General features: G+C 36.4%; 1 protein-coding gene across 1 annotated transcript in view; it reads left to right on the top strand.

Annotated features, from left to right (window-relative positions):
- LOC102543860 (uncharacterized) overlaps window positions 1–21,314 on the top strand; it is a 67,494-nt gene that overhangs the window by 5,634 nt on the left and 40,546 nt on the right. The gene's annotated exons all lie outside the window — the stretch shown is intronic.

The raw sequence follows: 21,314 nt of genomic DNA, 5'->3' as shown, positions 1-21,314 counted from the left end.
ATGTAAATATAGAAACAGATAAATGTCAACTTTGGGGGAAATATGGAGTAGCAGATTAGTAGTAAGGCAAAAGTCGGTGACTCTCAAGTCCTTAATGTTTAAGGTACCGATGCTAAGTTGTACATTTGTTTCTGATAGCGATAGCAGACATTGTTATGGAAAGTGCTTTGAAAATAAGAATAAACCAAACTGATTCTTCATGGGATGTAAAGACTTTCCTGACATAGACGTCTAGAACAGCTTTCTTGCTTATTAGTTATCAAAATGTTGATGTTGTGAACAATGTTCTAATAACAACCTTGAAATAAATGAAGGCTGTTGCCTCTAATGGAAGAGGATGTGGTAGAAACAGAGGGCATATTGCCAGAGCGTAAGTGGTATAAATTATCAAGAGACCATAATACCAGGTCTTAAATGGAGAGCTGCACCATGGTCCAGCTTAAATCCGTGATAAAACCTAGTATTTTGAGGACAGCAGCATGTAAATCAAAGAAGCTAGAACATTCCCTTACACCATACACAAAAATAAACTCAAAATGGATCAAAGACTTAAACATAAGACAAGATACAATAAACTTCCTAGAAGAAAATATAGGCAAAACATTATCTCACATACATCTCAAAAATGTTCTCCTAGGGCAGTCTACCCAAGCAATAGAATTAAAAGCAACAATAAACAAATGGGACCTAATTAAACCTACAAACTTCTGCACAGCAAAGGAAACCATAAGTAAAACAAAAAGACAGCCTACAGAATGGGAGAAAATTTGTGCAAATGAAACCGACAAAGGCTTGATCTCCAGAATATACAGCAGCTCATAAGACATAATAGGAAAAAAACAAACAACCCAATCCAAAAATGGGCCAAAGACCTAAACAAGCAATTTTCCAAGGAAGAAATACAAATGATCAATAGACACATGAATAAATGCTCAATATCACCAATTATCAGAGAAATGCAAATCAAAACTGCAATGAGGTATCACCTCACACCAACCATCATTCAAAAGTCCACAAATGACAAATACTGGAAAGGCTGTGAAGAAAAGGGAACCCTCCTACACTGCTGGTGGGAATGTAGTTTGATGCAGCCACTGTGGAAAACAGAATGGAGATTCCTCAAAAGACTAGGAATAGACTTAGCATATGACCCAGGAATCCCGCTCCTAGGCATATATCTAGAAGGAGCCCTACCTCAAAATGACACCTGCACCCCAATGTTCACAGCAGCACTATTTACAATAGCCAAGACATGGAAACAGCCTAAATGTCCATCAACAGATGACTGGATAAAGAAGAGGTGGTATATTTATACAATTGAATACTATTCAGCCATAAAAACCGACAACATAACGCTATTTGCAGCAACATGGATGTTCCTGGAGAATGTCATTCTAAGTGAAGTAAGCCAGAAATAGAAAAGAAAATACCATATGAGATCACTCATATGTGGAATCTAAACAAAACAAAACAAAACAAAACATAAATACGAAACAGAAACAGATTCATAGACATAGAATACAAACTTGTGGTTGCCAAGAGGGTGGAAGAGTGGGAAGGGACAGACTGGGATTTCAAAATTTGTAGATACTAACAGGGATATGCAGAATAGATAAACAAGATTATACTGTATAGCACAGGGAAGTATACAAGATCTTGTGGTAGCTCACAGTGAAAAAACATGTGACAAGGAATGTATGTATGTTCATCTATAACTGAAAAATTGTGGTTAATCAGAATCTCCTTTCAAATATTAAACTACTTGCTGTTTAGTATAATGACCTCACAGCTGTATATTTCCAACTCTTCCCTCCTGTCCTTTGTGCTTCTATTGCCTCATACATTTTACTTTAACATATGCTCTATGCACACGGTATAGTGCTACTCTATTTGCTTTAGACAGTCAGTAATCCTTTAGAGGATCTCAGTCTAGGGCCCATAGGTGAAATTCAGCTCACTACCTGCTTTTGTAAATCAAGTTTATCGGGAACACAACCACACAATTTTTTAATGTATTGTCAGTGTGTACTTTCACACTATAATGGTAGAGTTGAGTAATTGCTATATGTAATGTATGACCCACAAAGCCCAAAATATTTACTGTCTAGCTCTTTAAAGAAAAAATTTTCTGACCTTTGCTTTAGAGAAAGGAAGGATTAATTTAATTTTTCCCTTATTTATTACATTTCTATCACTTTTCTTTGTGTGTGTGTGTGTAGATTCAATTTTCACTCTGACATTGTATTCCTTTAACATTTCTTGTGCTAGTGAAGAATTCCTTAAATTTTTGTTTTTTTGCAGAAGTAGTTTTTCAATTATTATTGAAGATATTTTTGATAAATATAGAATTCCTGATTGACAGGTATTTTCTTTCAGCACTTTACGTATATCACTTCATTGTGTTCTAGTTTTCATGGCTTCTGGCAAAAATTCTGCTTTAATTGTAATCTTTATTCCTCTTTTGTAATATTTCTTTGTTTACTGGCTACCTTTAAGATGTTCTCTCTTCTTTTTAAGGGAATCTAATATGTTGTGCCTAACCGCACCTAACTGCTGCTTGGTATTTTTGACTTTCTTGGATCTTTGGTTTGTTTCCTATAATTAATTGGGGTAAATTTTGAAATAATGCCATTTGCAGCAACATGGATGGGCCTAGAGATTATCATATTAAGTAAAGTAAGTGAGACAGAGAAAGACAAATATCATGATATCACTTATATGTGGAATCTTAAAAAAATGATACAAATGAACTTATTTATACACCAGAAATATACTCACTGACTTAGAAAACAAACTATGGTTACCAGAGGGAAGAGGGGTGGAGGGGAGGGGTAAATTAGGAGTTTGGGATTAACATATACACACTACTATATATAAAATAGATAAACAGCAAGAACTTACTGTATAGCACAGGAAACCACATTCAATATCTTGTAATGTATGGTGAAGAAGAATATGTATGTTCCTATGTGACTGAAGTATTGTGCTGTACACCAGAAATTGACACAACATTGTAAACTGACTGTACTTCAATAAAAATATATAAAATAAATAAATAAAATTTAAAAAGAATATGTATCTACATGTATAACTGAATCAGTTTGCTGTACACCTGAAACTAATATAACATTGTAAATCAACCATACTTCAATTTTTTAAAAATTGGGATAAATTTTAAGCCACTGTTTCTTATATTATTTCCCCCTAGAAATTGGCCTGACTTTCCTTCCAGTCCAGGGGTTTGAATTAATCTAGTTAGGACTTGGCAGGATTTGAGATGTGTTGTTTGTGTTAGTACCTTCAGTGCAGTATAGGCTTCAAATTTCTGTTAAGATACCTTGTGTTTTAGGATAGGGGTTAGTTTACCAAAGTTATGTCTGTCCTCTGAGTTTTTAGGATTTCTCTTTGTTTTGTGCCTCAGAGAGTCTCTTTGCAGGCTTTTTATTTACCTCCAGTCCCTCTGTCAGCAGTGTTCTATTGGAACGTGTAATTCTAAGCTCATTAGCTTGGTGGTGGAAAGTGGGCACTGTATTCTCTCTTGTTCCAATACAGCCTCGGTCTTGGGGATGCTCTGTGTCCCTGGGTCTCCAAGATGTGGCTTGCTTGGTTTTCTTGCTCCTTCCCTGCTGTAGTTGTAGGCTCAGTGCACAATCCTTCCTTTTACCCAGGAACAGAGTAAATGACCAGTGGCTTTGTGGCAAAAAAGCCTGTGAGAAGGTGCAAGGTCCTTTAATGTCTGTGACCCCCAGGGGTTTCACACTATTGTGCCTGCCCACACTCAGTCTTTGTCAATTAATATGCCACTGATTCTGGTTGAATTTTCTTACCTGTGGTCCAACTGGTGTAGGCAAGAACATACATGTCCCCTTGCCCTGCAGATACTATCTCTTCCGAGGTTTGGGACACTTGGATGCCTTGTGACCTTGGCTTTCCCATAAGTTAGAAAAAAAGTTGTGAATCTGAAGTTACTAGGCCCATTGTCATTGTATGAATGACAGTTATTCTTTTTCTTTCTATATCCTAGGGCAGAAGCTGAAGTCAATCCATGAATTTTCAGTGCCTCCAATATTTTGTTTGTGTCATGTTGCCTCATAATTATAAAGAACATATATCCATCTCATTTAAGGCCTTAAAGCTTTTCCTCGCCAATTAATCATAAACTGTTGATACAGAATAGTTAACTTTTCTTTTCTTTACTGACCCCAGTATACTTTTCACATTTTCTAACATTCCAGTAACACCTTATTTTTGGAGTTTTTGAGTGCATTGTGTTTGTGTAGTACTTAACCTGCTGGAGAACAAGAAGAATGTTTTACTCTTCTTACTATTCCCAACAGCCAGGACATTTCAAGGCACAGGGCATTAATAAATTAAAAGCAGGAATTTAAAAATTATTTTTCTTTTATAAAATCTATTATGAAATAATGTACATAGTAGACATATTATAACATATAAACTCTCCACAGTGAACCTGGTAAGAATTAGTTTCCATATATCTTTTCTGTGCCGCTACAATTCTGATCATTTTAGGCTGACCAGAAACGTATTGTTACAGGGGTCAGTGTCATTCAGGTATGTGTCTGTGGGCTTCATCTGGGAGGAGTGGCTGCACCTGAACCCTGCTCAGAGTGTTACTAAGTCCAAACTTGTTTTCCTCACCACGTGATAGGCCAATAAATTGGGAGACAAGGTGTTGGGGCAAGGAATAGCGACTTTATTCAGAAAGTTGGCAGACCAAGAAGATGGCAGACTAATGTCTTGGAGAACCATCTTACCCAAGTCAGAATTCAGGCTCCTTTTATACTAAAAAGTGGAGGGGGTGTGGTTGGTTGCTGCAAACTTCTTGGTGTCAGAATTCTTTGTTCTTGGAATCCTTTGTTCTTGCAGCTGTCCACGTGGGTGGTCATGGTGCCCCTGTAAAACCTCTAACAAAACAAATGTTATTTTCTGTTCTGCAATTTGTTATCTTTATATAAGTGCAAAAGTGTTAATATCCTTAAAGTTCAGTCTTGAAGATAGGCTGTCCTGTATATTTCAGGCTAAAGGCAGAATTCTTGTACAAAAGGTGCAGAACCAGCAAGACTAAGCCTAGAAAGCAGGGCACAGGGTTAAAGTCAAAGGAACAGATCTAATATGGAGTCAAATTTCTTCTTTCTGTTACAAGAAGATGATGTGCAGGGACGTGATACTGGAGAACACTACAACCTTGTCTCAGTGGAAGCAAAGTTTCCATATCAAAACATGAATAGAATGCATTTTATTTCTTAGATAACAAAACTTGTGGTCTTTTGTGGTTAATGTTGAGGCTTTTGATTCAGGAATCTGAGATTGCTAATTTTTTTTAAACACCAGGAAGAATATTTGAATTCTTGCATCCCGTGAAAGATTTAAATGAGCCCATCAAGGTGCAGCTCCAGAAACTCTACCTTATTCCTCCTTTAGAGTTGCTGTAGCACATACAGCCCGGCCCCTATTCTGTCATTTTTCCTTTTACAGGGTATTTCATTACCAACCCAGAGGTGATTTTCAAACTAGAGCAAGGAGATGATCCATGGATATTAGAGGAAAAACTTCTATCCCAGAGCTACCCAGGTGAGTTAGTGAATACTAGGCAAGAGGAAGCCTTGGGAAATTGTATTCTAGGTGGTCAGTTTAGAAGTTGAACATGTAAATGTTTACTAAGAATCTCTTCTTAGTGGCACCTACTTTGGAAGTGTAGAAAGGATATATATGTGATAAAATTGGACGAGGAAAGGGTAATGTCTGAGAAGGAATGTAAGCTGATTTTCTGATCATTAAAAGCTCGGGGTCCAAAGATACCATTTATGCGGACAGGTCAAGTAATACAGACATTTGTATGTTTAATAGCACAAAGATAAAAACTAAGAAAGGTAATAAAATCTACTAAAATTTAGTTTGTGAGAAGGGAGGAAACGCTAATTTCACTGTTGCATGTAGTAGAGTATTACTTGATACTATCTACATAAATAGGTAATTTATTCATAGGATCACAAATCCAGACTTGTAAGATTAAGTACTATAACAAGATTATAGCCTCCCTAATTTTATAAGGTTATATTTTTGTCTGTAGCTAAAAGCGATGAAAAAACACCTTTTAATGTGCCTAAAGAGCACGTGCAAACAAGCGGGAAGATATCATGCTCACAGAAAACTCTCAAAAATCCCACAAAAGTAGAAATATGACATTCCCTAATCATAGTCTGATAAAATCAGAAATTGGTAACGAAATTGTCAAGCCCACAAGACAAGTTCTTTCTTTTATTTTCTCTTTTGTATTCTTGAATATTTTTTCTTTTTAAACTTCTAATATTTCTCATATTCTCACTTTCTACTGATATCAGTAAGAACCATATTCCCTCATACTTTTATTTTCTCCAGTTCCTAATTGTAGTTAGTGAGGTGTGTTAGTGGTGGTGATGGAAGAGGTGGTGGTGATGGAAGAGGTGGTGGTGCTTTTTTTTTTTGTTTCACCTAGAACATCGTTTTCTTTCAGTAGCCTGACAAGATAAATTTATGTTTCCCCTATTATTTATTTCATGAAATTTAATTACTTGCCTGCCATTGACTATCACTTTATGGTCTGATTTGGCTTCCTTAATTTTGTTTTTCTGTTGCCTGTACTGTCGCTAAACATTTTATCCCCTCTCCTCAAATGCCACTTAGGTGTAGCACATATTTTTTTCTTTTCTTTTTCTTTTCTTTTCTTTTCTTTTCTTTTCTTTTCTTTTCTTTTCTTTTCTTTTAAGTATAGTCAGTTTACAATGTTGTGTCAATTGCTGATGTACAGCATAATGTTTCAGTCAAACATATACATACATATATTCATTTTGGATATTTTTCTATGTCACACCTTTCTTCATTATTTTCTTTCCTTGGCTAGATACTAAATGAATTAATAAAGAAAAGTGCTCAGTATATAATAAAAGATGATTTTTACTGTTACTATATTGCATATCCTTAAAGTGTAGGTTAAGTTTGTCATCTTACAAGAAACAGTTCTTGAATGTTTGAGCCCCTAGCATCTCTTTCTCTTGACACTCAGCGTGTGCTGGGTCTTTTACACAAAACTAAACAAAAGTCATAGAATCTGTTATCTAATAGTATCAAGCTTTTTTCATATCTGGTTTATGATCTAGGAAAGAAAATGGCTACTCTGGTACTCTTTCTTACTTAAGTATATAACCTGAAATAGACTTTTGGTAAACCCATGTTGACTGGAACCAGGTAGAGGAAGAACTTCATATTCTGAAAACACTTTGAGGGGACTCTTTCTGAATACATGCTCAGGTTATGAGCCTATAATTCTGATGCATCAGACATAAAATGGCACAGTGTCTAAACATTTGTGTTTAGAAAAAGCTTTCCAGTTAATGCTGATACACAGAGCTTATTGAAGTCTATTGATTTAAAAATCACTCAACTTCAGAAGAAATAGGAGAGTTAATAACATCTGCTATGAGCATTGGGTATTGTTAGAGCAAAGCAAACTATGGCTGGAAACCTGCCACATGTTTTTATGAATAAATTTTTTTTTGCAGCACAACCAAGCTCATTTATCTACACATGGTTTCTGGCTGATTTCATGCTTAATAGCAGAGTTCAATATTGTGACAGGTAGTATGGACTGCAAAGCCTGAAATATGTACTATTTTGCCCTTTAAGGAAAAGTTTGCCATCCTTTGGTTATAAGAATGAGAATAAAATTGCACGAAGCACTTTAAATTTGGCACTTAATTAAGAATAACTTGTCATCTTCTCTCAAATCCACGAAACTGTAGTTTATTACTGGACCATTATTTGATGAACATCTAAGGAAAAACTATTCTGCCCACTATACTGTGACCTGCTGATCACAGGTCTGTGATCAACTATGAGATGCATCCTGACTTTAGAATGTTAAGTATATGTACCTTACAGTAGATGAAATACAGTATGTTAGAAAGTAGTGCTCAGGTTGTGTTAAAACAACAGGTCTAGATAGGCACTACTTTTACACTTAGAGTAAATATAAATTTGAGTGTTTATAAAGCAGGTAGATTTGAAAAGGCATTCTTGGAGATTTGGAGTAATAGTATTATGTCATTTTTTTCTAGATATTAAGTAGAGCCAAGGCTAGAACACAGGCTGAGTGTGAGAACACACTTTCAACTTGCTGTGGAGGAAAAGCAATTCAATGAGACAAAGAACTTACTAGACTGGGGCAGAGGATATTAATTGTGGGGTTGTAGAATGGTAGGTTGAAAATCTGATGTGCATTTAGTTGACGTAAATTTGCTAGAATGATGACTTGTAACAGTTTTCTATGTGGTGCTTGGCTCAGGTCAGTGGTTTCTCAGCTTGGGACAGATTTTGTTGTGGTGGATAACAAATATGCACAGGACTTTTTAAATGGTAAATAAACATAGTTGTTGCCCATTTTCTGGGATTGGACTGAAAAATACAGTCCTTAAATTCTAACAGTAAGTAGGAGCCTAAAATGTTAAAATGTGAGATATGAAATATAAAGCAAAATGAAGTATTTTTGTGTGAAACAGGCAAAGTTTTAAGGAAAAGTAAGTAAACATAAATGTGACTATTATGATATGATAGTTCACCTGTTGAACAACTATGACAGAGCAACATTAAGGTGTCACAGCCAAAACAGAGCAATACATCAGATCTAGATTGCCATGGGGCCCCTTAGTCTGTCATTGTTTTGTACTTTTGTATGTTCCTGTGAATCACAGCTAGAAGAGGGGATTAGAGTTCCAGCTAATAACTCTTCCCTGAAACATGAAGCAGTTGGTGCATTCAGGAATTTACTTTGCCATTATGTGTAGAATGAGAATAAGGGAAGTTCAAATGAAAGCATGAAAACTTGTCACGATGTTATTAAAACAATGTAGGTTTGAACGTATTAGATTTACTCTGTAGTCTGTCTCTTCAGTTTCTCATATTTCTCCCATTAACACCTTTACCTACTGGTTTTCATTGTCATCCCAGTTACTCTTCATTAGCTCAGCTGGACCCACCCCAGTCACTGTGATTTTCTTCCTACCTGAATCTACCACTCCTGTAAAATCTTCCATTCTCTGTTCACTGTTTCTTGAGTTTATATATTCATCTGTATCCATTTTGAAAGTTTTAGTTGTAAAATGCTGGATGATTACATGTCGGCTTATTTTTTAATTTTGCTCTCTCTATTCCACATTTGTTTTCACAAACAAACTAAGTGAGAAAAAGGCACTTTGATCTTGAGAGACTGCTGAAGCCAAAAGTTAAATATATAATAGGACACTAGAATCTTTTTTAAAGTTTTTGTTTGTTTTGGGGGGGGGAGGGGCAGAGGTTTATTTAAGCCTATATTTACTAATAAAATTACCTAATTTATCTATTTATTTATTTATTTAATGGAGGTACTGGGGATAGAACCCAGGACTTCATGCATGCTAGGCACATACTCTAACACTGAGCTATAGCCTCCCCTCAGGACACTTGTATCTTAGTCCAATTCTATTAGGAATATGTTCAAATTTTTATATGTTTAATATTTTTATTTCTAGAAGACTGCAAAGCTCATAACCTAACAGAGAGAATCCAGGAAAACCAAGACAAATATTTTCCACAAGTTGCTTTCAACAACACAACACAGACCTCAAAGAAAGTTAATCCTTTAGGAAAATTATCTAATATGAGCACAAACTTTATTCCTTTAAGAAAAATGCCCTACAAGTATGATTTAGGTGGAATATACTTGAAAAATATTGCAATATCAATTGATAGTAATAGAAACTCTTTAAGAAGGAACCCTGATATATTAAATGTACATAAGAAATTACTTGATATTAAGCAGGAGAAAGCTCATACTCGAGAGAATTCTTATGAAAATAATCAAAATAAAAAAACCATTGGATATAATAATGGTATTATTCAGCACCTAAATATTCTAACTTCAGAGAAGACTTTTGAATATGATAATGGTGGAAAAGCCAGGAAAAAGACCATAATAATTCCGCATAGGCAAATTCACACAGGAGAGAAACTCTGTGAATATAATGGACTTGAGGAAACCTGTGAGAAACCCTCAGTTTTGAAATGTCATGGAATCTAAATGGAAATGAAACAATATGAAAGCAATCAAATTGAAAATAATTTCAGCAGAATGTCGCACTTCACTCAACTTCAGGGAAATCAGAAAAGAGAGAGGCTATTCAAATATAACGAATGTGGGAAAAATTCAATCACACGTCAAAACTCACAGTGCATCAGAGAACACATACAGGTGAGAAACTCCATGAATGTGCTGAGTGTGGGAAATCCTTCCAGCAGAAGTCGACCCACATGGTCCATCAGAATTCATACAGGAGAGAAACCCTATGAATGTGATTTATGTGAGAAGACCTTCAGTCACAAATCAGCCCTCACAGAGCATCAGAAAACACAGATTGGAGAAAAAGCCCACGGAAGCAGTGAATGTGGGAAAACTTTCTGCCAGAAGTCAGCCCTCATTCAACATCAGAGAGTTTACCCATTTTTTGAACTGGGTTGTTTGGTTGTTTCTTATTAAGTCATATGAGCTGCTTTTATATTCTGGAGATCAAGCCTTTGTCGGTTCATTTGCAAAAATTTTCTCCCATTCCATAGGTTGTCTTTTTGTTTTACTTATGGTTTCCTTTGCTGTGCAGGAGCTTGTAAGTTTCATTAGGTCCCATTTGTTTATTGTTGCTTTTATTTCTATTGCTTGGGTAGACTGCCCTAGGAGAACATTTTTGAGATGTATGTGAGATAATGCTGTGGAGAAAGGGGAACCCTCCTACACTGCTGGTGGGAATGCAGTTTGGTGCAGCCACTGTGGAAAACAGTATGGAGAATCCTCAAAGGATTAGGAATAGACTTACTGTATGACCCAGGAATCCTGCTCCTGGGCATATATCCAAAAGGAACCCTACTTCAAAATGACACCTCAACCGCAATGTTCAAAGCAGCACTATTTACAATAGCCAAGACATGGAGACAGCCTAAATGTCCATCAACAGATGACTAGATAAAGAAGATGTGGTATATTTATACAATGGAATACTACTCAGTCATAAAAACGGACAACATCCTAGACTTCAGACGATACTATAGAGCTACAGTCATCAAGACAGCATGGTATTGGTACAAAAACAGACATATAGACCAATGGAACAGAATAGAGAGCCCAGAAATGAACCCACAAACTTTTGGTCAACTAATCTTCGACAAAGGAGGCAAGAATATATAATGGAATAGAGACAATCTCTTCAGCAAATGGTGTTGGGAAAACTGGACAGCAGCATGTAAAACAATGAAGCTAGAACACTCCCTTACACCATATACAAAAATCAACTCAAAATGGATCAAAGACTTAAACATAAGACAAGATACAATAAACCTCCTGGAGGAAAACATAGGCAAAACATTATCTGACATACATCTCAAAAATTTTCTCCTAGAAGAAATAAAAGCAAGAATAAACAAATGGGACCTATTGAAACTTATAAGCTTCTGCACATCAAAGGAAACCATAAGTAAAACAAAAAGACAACCTACAGAATGGGAGAAAATTTGTGCAAATGAAACCGACAAAGACTTGATCTCCAGAATATATAAGCAACTCATACAACTCAATAAGAAAAAAATAAGCAACCCAATCCAAAAATGGGCAGAAGATCTAAACAAGCAATTCTCCAAGGAAGACATACAAATGATCAAAAGGCACATGAAAAAATGCTCAATATCACTAATTATCAGAGAAATGCAAATCAAAACTGCAATGAGGTATCACCTCACACCAGTCAGAATGGCCATCATTCAAAAATCCACAAATGACAAATGCTGGAGAGGTGTGGAAAAAGGGGAACACTCCTACACTGCCAGTGGAAATGCAGTTTGGTGCAGCCACTATGGAACACAGTGTGGAGATTCCTCAAAAGACTAGGAATAGACTTACTGTATGACCCAGGAATCCCACTCCTGGGCTTATATCCAGAAGGAACCCTACTTCAGGATGACACCTGCACCCCAGTGTTCATAGCAGCACTATTTACAATAGCCAAAACATGGAAACAGCCTAAATGTCCATCAACAGATGACTGGATAAAGAAGTAGTGGTATATTTATACAATGGAATACTACTCAGCCATAAAAACCAACAGCATAACGCCATTTGCAGCAACATGGATGCTCCTGGAGAATGTCATTCTAAGTGAAGTAAGCCAGAAAGAGAAAGAAAAATACCATATGAGATCGCTCATATGTGGAATCTAAAAAAATAAACATACAAACAAAGCATAAATACAAAACAGAAATAGACTCATAGACATAGAATACAAACTTGTGGTTACCAAGGGGCAGGGGGTGGGAAGGGATAGACTGGGATTTCAAAATTGTAGAATAGATTAACAAGATTATACTGTATAGTACAGGGAAATATATACAAGATCTTATGGTAGCCCATGGAGAAAAAAATGTGACAATGAATATATATATGTTCACATATAACTGAAAAACTGTGCTCTACACTGGAATTTGATACAACATTATAAAATGATTATAAATCAATAAAAAATGTTAAAAAGAAAAAAACATCAGAGAGTTTACACAGGAGAGAAACCCTTTCAGTGTAATGAATATGGTAAAACTTTCCATTAGAAGTCAGTATTGATATATATCAGACAACTCACACAGGAGAGAAACCATTTCAGTGTAATGAATGTGGGAAACTTTTCATAGGAGTCAACTTTGACTAAACATCAGAGAACTCACACAGGGGAAAAAACACTATGAATGTAATGAATGTGAGAAGAATTTCTGTCAAAAATCTACCCTCAATAATCGTTTGAGAACTCACAGGGGAGAAACCTTATAAATGAGATGAGTGTGGAAAAACTTTCTGCCAGAAATCCACCCTTACTAATCATCTGGGAATTCACATAGGGTAGAAACCCTATGTGGCAGAAACTGGCTATGTTTTTCCCAGTCCTCACAACTAGTCCAGATTTTCTAGCCTTTCTTCTAACCAGTGAGGTTATGTGATCAAGCTCTGACTCAAAATGTGAGTATATTTGGTTTGTATTTTTCCAAGCTTGTAAAGGACCTTATTTGAACTCTTTCCTGCTTCCCACTTCTTTCCCTATCAAAGAGCAATGGAGATTATCCTCAGGACAGGTTGGGAGCTAGTCATTGGAGATGAGAGATTCACAAGTTGGAAGAAACCAAGATCTCTGCATGACTTCCCGAGCAGAGCCCTCCCTTTTCTACCTGCATCCTAAAGTCTTTTCATGAACAAGAAACAAACTTGTGTTGAGCAATTACATGTTTAGGTCTGTGTGTTGCCATAGCATATCTTAGCCATCCCTTATCTCATATGTGAATCTAATGGAGTTGTGAGAAACATTGTATGTCAGAGAGTTCAGTAAGGGAGAAACCCTTGTCAATATCCTGCATTTTATTAAACCTTCATCAGCAAGTGAAAAATTTTATAAGTCAGATATTTACAATGGAAAAACCCCAAAATGAAATGAATGTAGGACAATTTTCAAAGACTCAACATCTTATTGAACATCAGATAACTGAGTGTAGAATAAAACTTTATAATCTTGAAAAACATTTCAAAATTTATGTTATCAGAGAATATGTATCGGAAATTGTCAGTTTAAGAAATGTTGGGGGAAATCTTTATCCAGAAATAATCTAATTCTAGAAGCAAAGTTTTGAATGCAGTACTGAATATATTATTAGTAATATAACAGTATGTTTACCTAATCATGGTCACCATGGAATATGTAGCTTTGAAAAAGACACAAATGGGTTGAATCATCAGAGTAGCAGCTTTAAATGTATATGTGAATAACCTCTGAGCTTTGTCAATCTTATATATATTATACTCTTTAACAGCTATTTCATGTATGTTTGATTTTTGTTTTAGACCCTAAAATAAGAATAGTGGAATGCTGTACCCTTGCCTGAATAACTTTTGTGAGATATACCAGGGTTGCCTACACTAAATATTGTTGTTTCATCATATATTTACACCACAACAGAGCAGGCATCCCGCAGAGCTGAAGACCTCTGAAAGGGGACCCTATTCCACTGATGTGGTTATCTCTGGGCCCAGAAGAGGTGCTTCATGGAATTGGGATCCGTATTAGCTACGGAGAGAGGACTGGCTGACTGACACTGGTGTCGCTCACGAGGCATGAGGAGGCTGATTTGCAAGTGTTAAGAAAAACTAAACTGGATTTAACTGGGCTCTGAGAAGGCACTGTATACCTTGGTGAAGAAGCATTGCTGGGGTGGCGCTGGCAGATGGGAAGTTCACAGGAAACAAACAGGAAGGAGCACGTGCTTTTTCCCTCCTCCAGCCTTGCAGTTGCTCAAGCATATACTATTAACAAAACATGACAGGGAACAGCTGGTAAAGCAGAAACATGGTTACAATGGGAAAAAGTAGCTTTCAAAGTTGGCTGACCCAATCTAATCAAGCGGTTAAAGTTAACATAAATAGTGTTGAAACAAATTGAGTTTGTGTACCATGTAATAGAATGCAGTGAGAGGAACACAGCCAAAAATGCATAACCTGAATCTATGCAGGAGAAAACACCAAGCAAACCCAAACTGAGAAGCACTGTTCAAAATAAATGGCTCATAATCTTCAAAGGTCTCAAGATCATGCAAGTCAAGAAAAGAAACCTGAGAAAGTGTTTGTAGGAGACTAAAGAGAAGTGAAGTCACAATATGTGAACCTGGATTGAATTATTTTGCTCTACAGGCAATTATTCAGCAAGTGGGTGTAACTCAAATGGGTGTGAGGATTAGGTGGTAGGCATCAGTGTTAAGTTCCTGGTTTTGATGGTTGAAATGTGATTATGAAGAGTATTCTTACTACTAAAGTATTTGGGAGTGAAGAGGGCATCATTGTGGCAACCTAATTTCAATGGTTCAGGATAAAAAGGTTATTTGTACTATTCTTACAAATTATCTCTTAGTTTAAACCCATTTCCAAAGAATAGTTTGTACTTAACAAATAAATCATATAGTTTTTACTGCTTTAATTTAGCTAATAATGTTAAGCTATAAATGAAAACGCAGACTTGGTTGAAAATTAAGCTGGTTCTAAGAACCTTTCCTAGAGGAAGCCTATGCATTCAGAGCTCAGAGGAATTTGAGCTGATAGCTATGTACTTATAACTGAGGCCTCTCATGTAGTCTTCTCCACACATGAGTCTCTTGAGTCATGTTCCTTGAAACAGTAAAGGAAGTTGGAGGTGATTAGCAGCCATGATTGGTGTGCATGTTTACTCCTGATCTGTTGGTCTCTGGGCCCTGGAATTTTGTTCCTGGGCTGGCATCAGCCACAACATTGAGAGGAAGAGGACCTGTGGATGTCCTGCAGGGAGGAAGGAGTGGCTGAGTTTTCTTAAGCAACTTTCCTTCTTGATACCCTCTGAATAATGACTGGAGACATTTTATCGAACATTTGCTAAGTGTCCGGAACTGTGCTAGAAATGGTCGAATTTAACATTTACTGAAGCCAGGGAAGTGGGAATGTAGTGGCCGTAGTAATGATGATGAAAATGTGGATCAGGGAGAAGAAATTACTGTCTCAGTAGGAGATGGATGTAGGAGCTAAGTTTAGGAACCTCCCGCCATCCTTAATGGGACTAGAAACTGTGAACCTCCATTGTCTAATTTAATGTCTTAGTCCATTTGGGTCGCAATAACAAAATGCCATAGACTGGGCAGCTTCTAAATAATGGGTGGCTATTTCTTACACTTCTAGAGATGGAGAAGGCCAAGATCAAGGTGTGGGCAGAGTCTGAGTCTGTTGAAGGCCTGCTCTTTGTCTTCTCCCTGTGTCCTCACATGGCAGACATGGGGAGGGATCTCTTTTATAAGGGTGCTAATATCACTTGTGAGGGCTCCAGTCTTATGACCTAGTGACCCACCAAAGGCCCCACCTCCAAATACTATTATATTGGGATTACGTTTCTGAGTACGATTTTTTTGGGGGGGCACATTCAGTCTATAGCATTATTTCTTAGTTTGTATTATTAATTATATTTTACAGATAATATTGGAATATATTCTTTTTAAAAATTACAAGGCTTCCCTTCTTTTCCCTTCCCTTCCTAACACAGCGGCATTGGCAGCAGTCCTACCACAGGTTAGTGAGGGGCTCCTCACATGGGAACAGAATCGTGTGACTGTTCATGTCACAGGACACAGGGCACTGTGGTGTGGGAGTTAAGGAGGCTGTAGATAGAGGAGGTTGTTGGCTTGGTTAGGAGACTGATTACATTGAGGGAAAGGTGAATGTATCAAAAATGTGAGCCAAGCTTCTCACTGTTGAAAGCAAGTATTTACAAACATGGAAAGGCAGAAGACTAAACAGGACCATCAGGTATTGAGTTGCAGTTGGAAGTATTGGTATCAATTGATGATTTTAAAATACATGTATAACTGATATAGGTGTATATATGTTATATATGTACACAAATAAACATATATATACACACATATGTATGTATTATGTGTGTGTACGAATGTTCTCTGTACATATGTTTCCGAGCTCTTTCTGCTGAGAGGGCTTAGCATCCAGATTTTTGTATCTATATACCATCTTTCACTTAAAAGGAAGCCGAACTTAGTAAGTTGTTCATTCCAGACCTGGACCTGGGAAGGCAGCTGAGCCTCAACTATCATCTTGCGATGGAAAGCAAAGCATTCTCAAGGCATAAGGGAGACAAAGCAAAAGTATACAGGAGCCATTTTGAAGGTGCTCTTATTGGCCAAATCTGGAACAATTTGAGCATAAAAATGAATATTAATAATGTAATATAATCTATTGTATAAAATAGGAAACTGCGAATCCATATTGATATAAAGATAAATAAATGAGGAGAAGGAAAACCTCTTCCTTACTAGATAAATGAGGAATGATGGGAATAAGAAACCACTGTTTGATAACATTATAGTAATGATTAATTTGGGTAAGATTGTTAATAAACACTAAGATTGGTAAGTGGATGATGGGGTTATTGGCATAATCTCAGAAATTTATCTCCAACAAATACCAATTACAAAAGGAATAATGGTGGTATTGTGGTGGGAAAACCTGGCAGACACCAAAATGACAAGATGATCAACCTAATATCACCACTGTCAACATGGTGTGCCCCCTAATGTGATACACCAATATATCTTTTCTGTGGTTACTACCAAGAAAGCATGACCTAGGTCAGATAATGAAGAAACACAGTACGGACCCAGACTGAGGGTCATCCTACAGAACGTAAGACTTGTACTTTTTCAAGCTATCAAAAACATGAAAAACAAAATATGAGGAACTGTTCCAGAATGGAGGAGACAGAAAAACTATGGACAATTAAATGTAATGTGGGTTTCTGGATGGATTCCTGGACCAGAAAGGGAAAAGAGACATTGCTAGAACAATTGTTGAGATCTGAATGGGATTTGTGGATTGGACAGTAGTGTCCTGTCAAGGCTGATTTCCTGACTTATTTGTTTAGATGGTGGCTTTGTGAAAGAATGTCCTTGTTTTAGGAGAATCACACTAGGGTACTTAAGAATTGTAATGTATGATATCTACAGATTGATTTCAAATGGTTCAGAAAAAGAATAATGATAATAGGAGGATAACAAGATGAGTGCATGGATAGAGACAGATAGATAGATAAGGAAACAAATGCAGTGAAATGTTAACAGTTGGGAAATCTAGGTAAGGAGAATATAGGAATTTTTTGCACTGTTTTGCAACTTTCATAAAGTTTGAAATTCTTACAAAATAAATCATTGAATATTTACAGTTTCATTGAACTACCACTTCTACATTGGTAGCCTTCCCTGAAAAAACCATTTCTATTCAGAGTATAACCTTCTATGTCTTCTCTTACCATATATTTAAAATGCACGTATATGTATATAAGGAGAATACATAATAGAGTACTGTCTTATGTAAGATAATTGTAGTTATGCAATTTTTAACATCATAAACTTTGATGAAGTCTGATATTTATTATCACAAATGTTGAAATAAAACAATTTCTGAATTATTAGTTGCCTGGAATAACATTTAAAAACTGACATCCCAAATGAAATGTAAACTATGCTTCTAATTGCCATGTGGTAATGATACTTTAGCTACTAAGCTGAAATAAACTCTATAATTTGTTAGTATCCTGTCAATGAACTCCAATCTTATGTAAGTGCATAGGAGGTTTTTATGGCTGAGATGGTGATGTGAGCTTCTTTTAAATTACAAGTTGAAATTAAAAATATTTTAAATCTTTAAAAGCCATCCAAATGAAGGAAATAGAAAATCACCACTAGGCAAACAGCACAGCAATGTTTGCTGCAGACACTATCCATTAATAGATGTTAGTATTAGAAGACTTTAAATTTGAGGAGAAATGACATATTTGCATTGCCTCAAAGTGTCTCCTCCAAGATATTAATTAATTACAATGGGAAAAGTAGTAACTTTACAGCAGAGGGTCCTGACAGACACCACTTTAACAGAGCGGTTGATGTCTCCAGTAATAACACATAGCAGTATCATGAATCCCTTGATATGATGCTCTGAGAAATGCACATGTCTTCTGTGATATTCTTGCCTCAAACATACAACATCATCCTAATCATGAGAAAACATCAGACAAACACAAATTGATGGACATTCTACAGAATAACTGACAAGTACTCATGAAAAGTGTCAAGGTAGTAAAAAATAAGGAAAGACTGAGGAACTGCCCCTCCAATTAAGTGACACTTCCTGCACAGACTGCTGGTCCACCCTTCCAGCCCCAGCTCATCTTCTCTTCTGAACTTAGGACCAAACCTTCCACAGCCATAGTCTATGATGGTTTCATTTAGTGGTGACACCATCCAGGTTTTGTTTACTCTATTTGAGATGAATAATAAATTCCAATCACGGAAATGTAAGATATGCATGTTCTTTTCTGGAATTCTCTCTCTGCCCTGAATCTCTAGAGAGGGAGAACTCAGGTAAGAGGGTGTGATCTTCCAGGTGGGATTCCTGTTTATTGTGCTGGGCCTTGGGTCTAGGTCTGAGAGAAAAATTCACTTGAGTGGAGCCTTCATCTTGGATGCCAAGTCTGACTCTCTAAGAACACACGGTTCCTTAGAAACTCAGACTGTATTTTGTATAAACTCAAATGCCACTGAGGACACAGCCAGGTGGGACAATGCAGTACTTCCTGGAAACGTCGATTATGGTGGGCTGCAAGGCCTCTGAAGAGACAGAACAAGGTATCCATTCATTAAATTCAAATCCCATCCCCATCCCAGAACTTCCTGGGGAGCTTGGAAGTGCTAAGTGAACAGAGAGCTGAAAAGAGTACAATGGAGGTGGGAAGGAGATATGAGTATCCTTTAAAAAGCTGGGGTTCTGAACATTGAGTACCATTCCCTTTAATTTTTTGGTTGGTCCTCTCCCAGGCCTTGGGTATTTCCCTCCTTCAGATGGGTTAAACTATACATTTGTCTTGGTATATCAGGGTTTCCCTTCACTTTTATGGTTACACTTTCTCCACTCTTCTTACTCCCTCTTGTGGAATGATGCTTAAGTTTTTATGTCTCTGGCTTTTACCACTCACCAAGCTGGCTAATGGAAACCTCTCTTTTGTTTTCCAGAAGATGGCACTATAGGTCAAGTTTGTGGTTTCTTCCTTGCACAAAGACACTAGTCTGTTTTTCTGGTAGCATTCTGTTTTCTAGACTTGCTCTTGCCACTGGGCTTGGGAGTGTGCACAAGGAGCTGGCCGCAGAAATACGGGAGGTGTGTTTTAGCACTTGGTTCGTTGGTGGTGACTGTGGACCCCATGGGGAATTCCACATTGAGGTACACCCACAAGCCCATGGATGGGCTTCCCACTGAAATCCTGAGCGCAGTCACCGAAACTACATCCCTTTGGATATTTTTATCTGGCTCTTTCATGATATCCTTCCTTCTCCTACATGGATTTCCTACTGGGATTTTATTTGAGATTGCCATGAATTTGTACATCAGCATACAGACAATAGACATTTTTATAATATTGAGACTTCCTGTCCAGGAATTTGTTATATCCTTCCATTTATCTGTATCTTCTTATTTTCCTTCATTATATTTTGTTGGTTTCTGTGTAAAGATGTTCATATTTTTAGACTATTATTAGCTGTACCTTTAAATAATCCAATTTTCTGAAATTAGTTGTATTGAACCTGTATCCAATTTCTAAACTTTTATTTTGGATACTTTTATTTGGACTTTCTGTCTTTCTTATGATTGTTTTGCTTTATTACTCTAAGAACTTTAGAAAAATGTTAAATAAAATTGGACTTAGCAGGCATCTTTATCTTGGTCCTAGTTTTAAGTTGGATACTTTCTATATTTCATCTTTAAATGTGACATTTGCTGTAGGTATTTGTAAAAATACTTTTTAGAAAAGGCACACCTATAGGCATGAAGAATACATAGTGGATGCCAGAGGTTAAGAGTCATGAGATATTTTGACTTCAAAAGGGTAGTATAAAGGAATTTTTTTAGGCAGTGATGAAACAGTTCCGTAGTTTGACTGCAGTGGTGGTTACAAAGATCTATGCACTTGTCAAAACTCATAAAACTGTACCAAATAAAGTGAACTTTTGTGTATATATAAATTTTAAATTAAAAAGTTAAATCTCAATAAATATGTTACCTGTTTTTAGTTAAACATTTGCATTTCTTTCAATTCTCATAATTTACCTTTTCATACATGTATTATTCATTTGCATTTTCTTTTTTATTCTGTTGCTGCTCAGTTCTGTAGCCCATTTTAGTTTTTCCTTCTGTTGATTTAAAGATCTTATTAATTAATACATTTTTTCTTTCAAACAGTAAAAATATAATTTCCTGGTTTATTTGCTTTTAACTCTTTTAAAATCTAGAACTGAGTCGTTTGTTATTTTCTATAATAAAATACATCATATTAAACTTTTGGTTTTCTTTTTTTAGTGTCAAAACTTCCCATCTCAATTTGTTTATTTTCTTTTACTGACTTAGTGGTTTACTTTAAACATTTGAAATCTTGAATCCATCTGAATTGTATTACATGTGACCTATAGATGCAAACTTTATTCCAAATTGTTGGGAATGACCTGATGTTTGGAGTACTCCACTTTTTCCGTCATTGTTTTGAAATTCTACATTTATTATCCTACATTTAAAAAATATTCTTCATCACGGCTGCTGTGTTACCATGAAACAGATGCCAAACTATTTTGAATGA

This window comes from Vicugna pacos, chromosome 11 (genome assembly GCF_048564905.1).
Source record: "Vicugna pacos chromosome 11, VicPac4, whole genome shotgun sequence".
Lineage (NCBI taxonomy): Eukaryota > Metazoa > Chordata > Mammalia > Artiodactyla > Camelidae > Vicugna > Vicugna pacos.
This window is presented reverse-complemented; position numbering and strand designations above follow the sequence as displayed.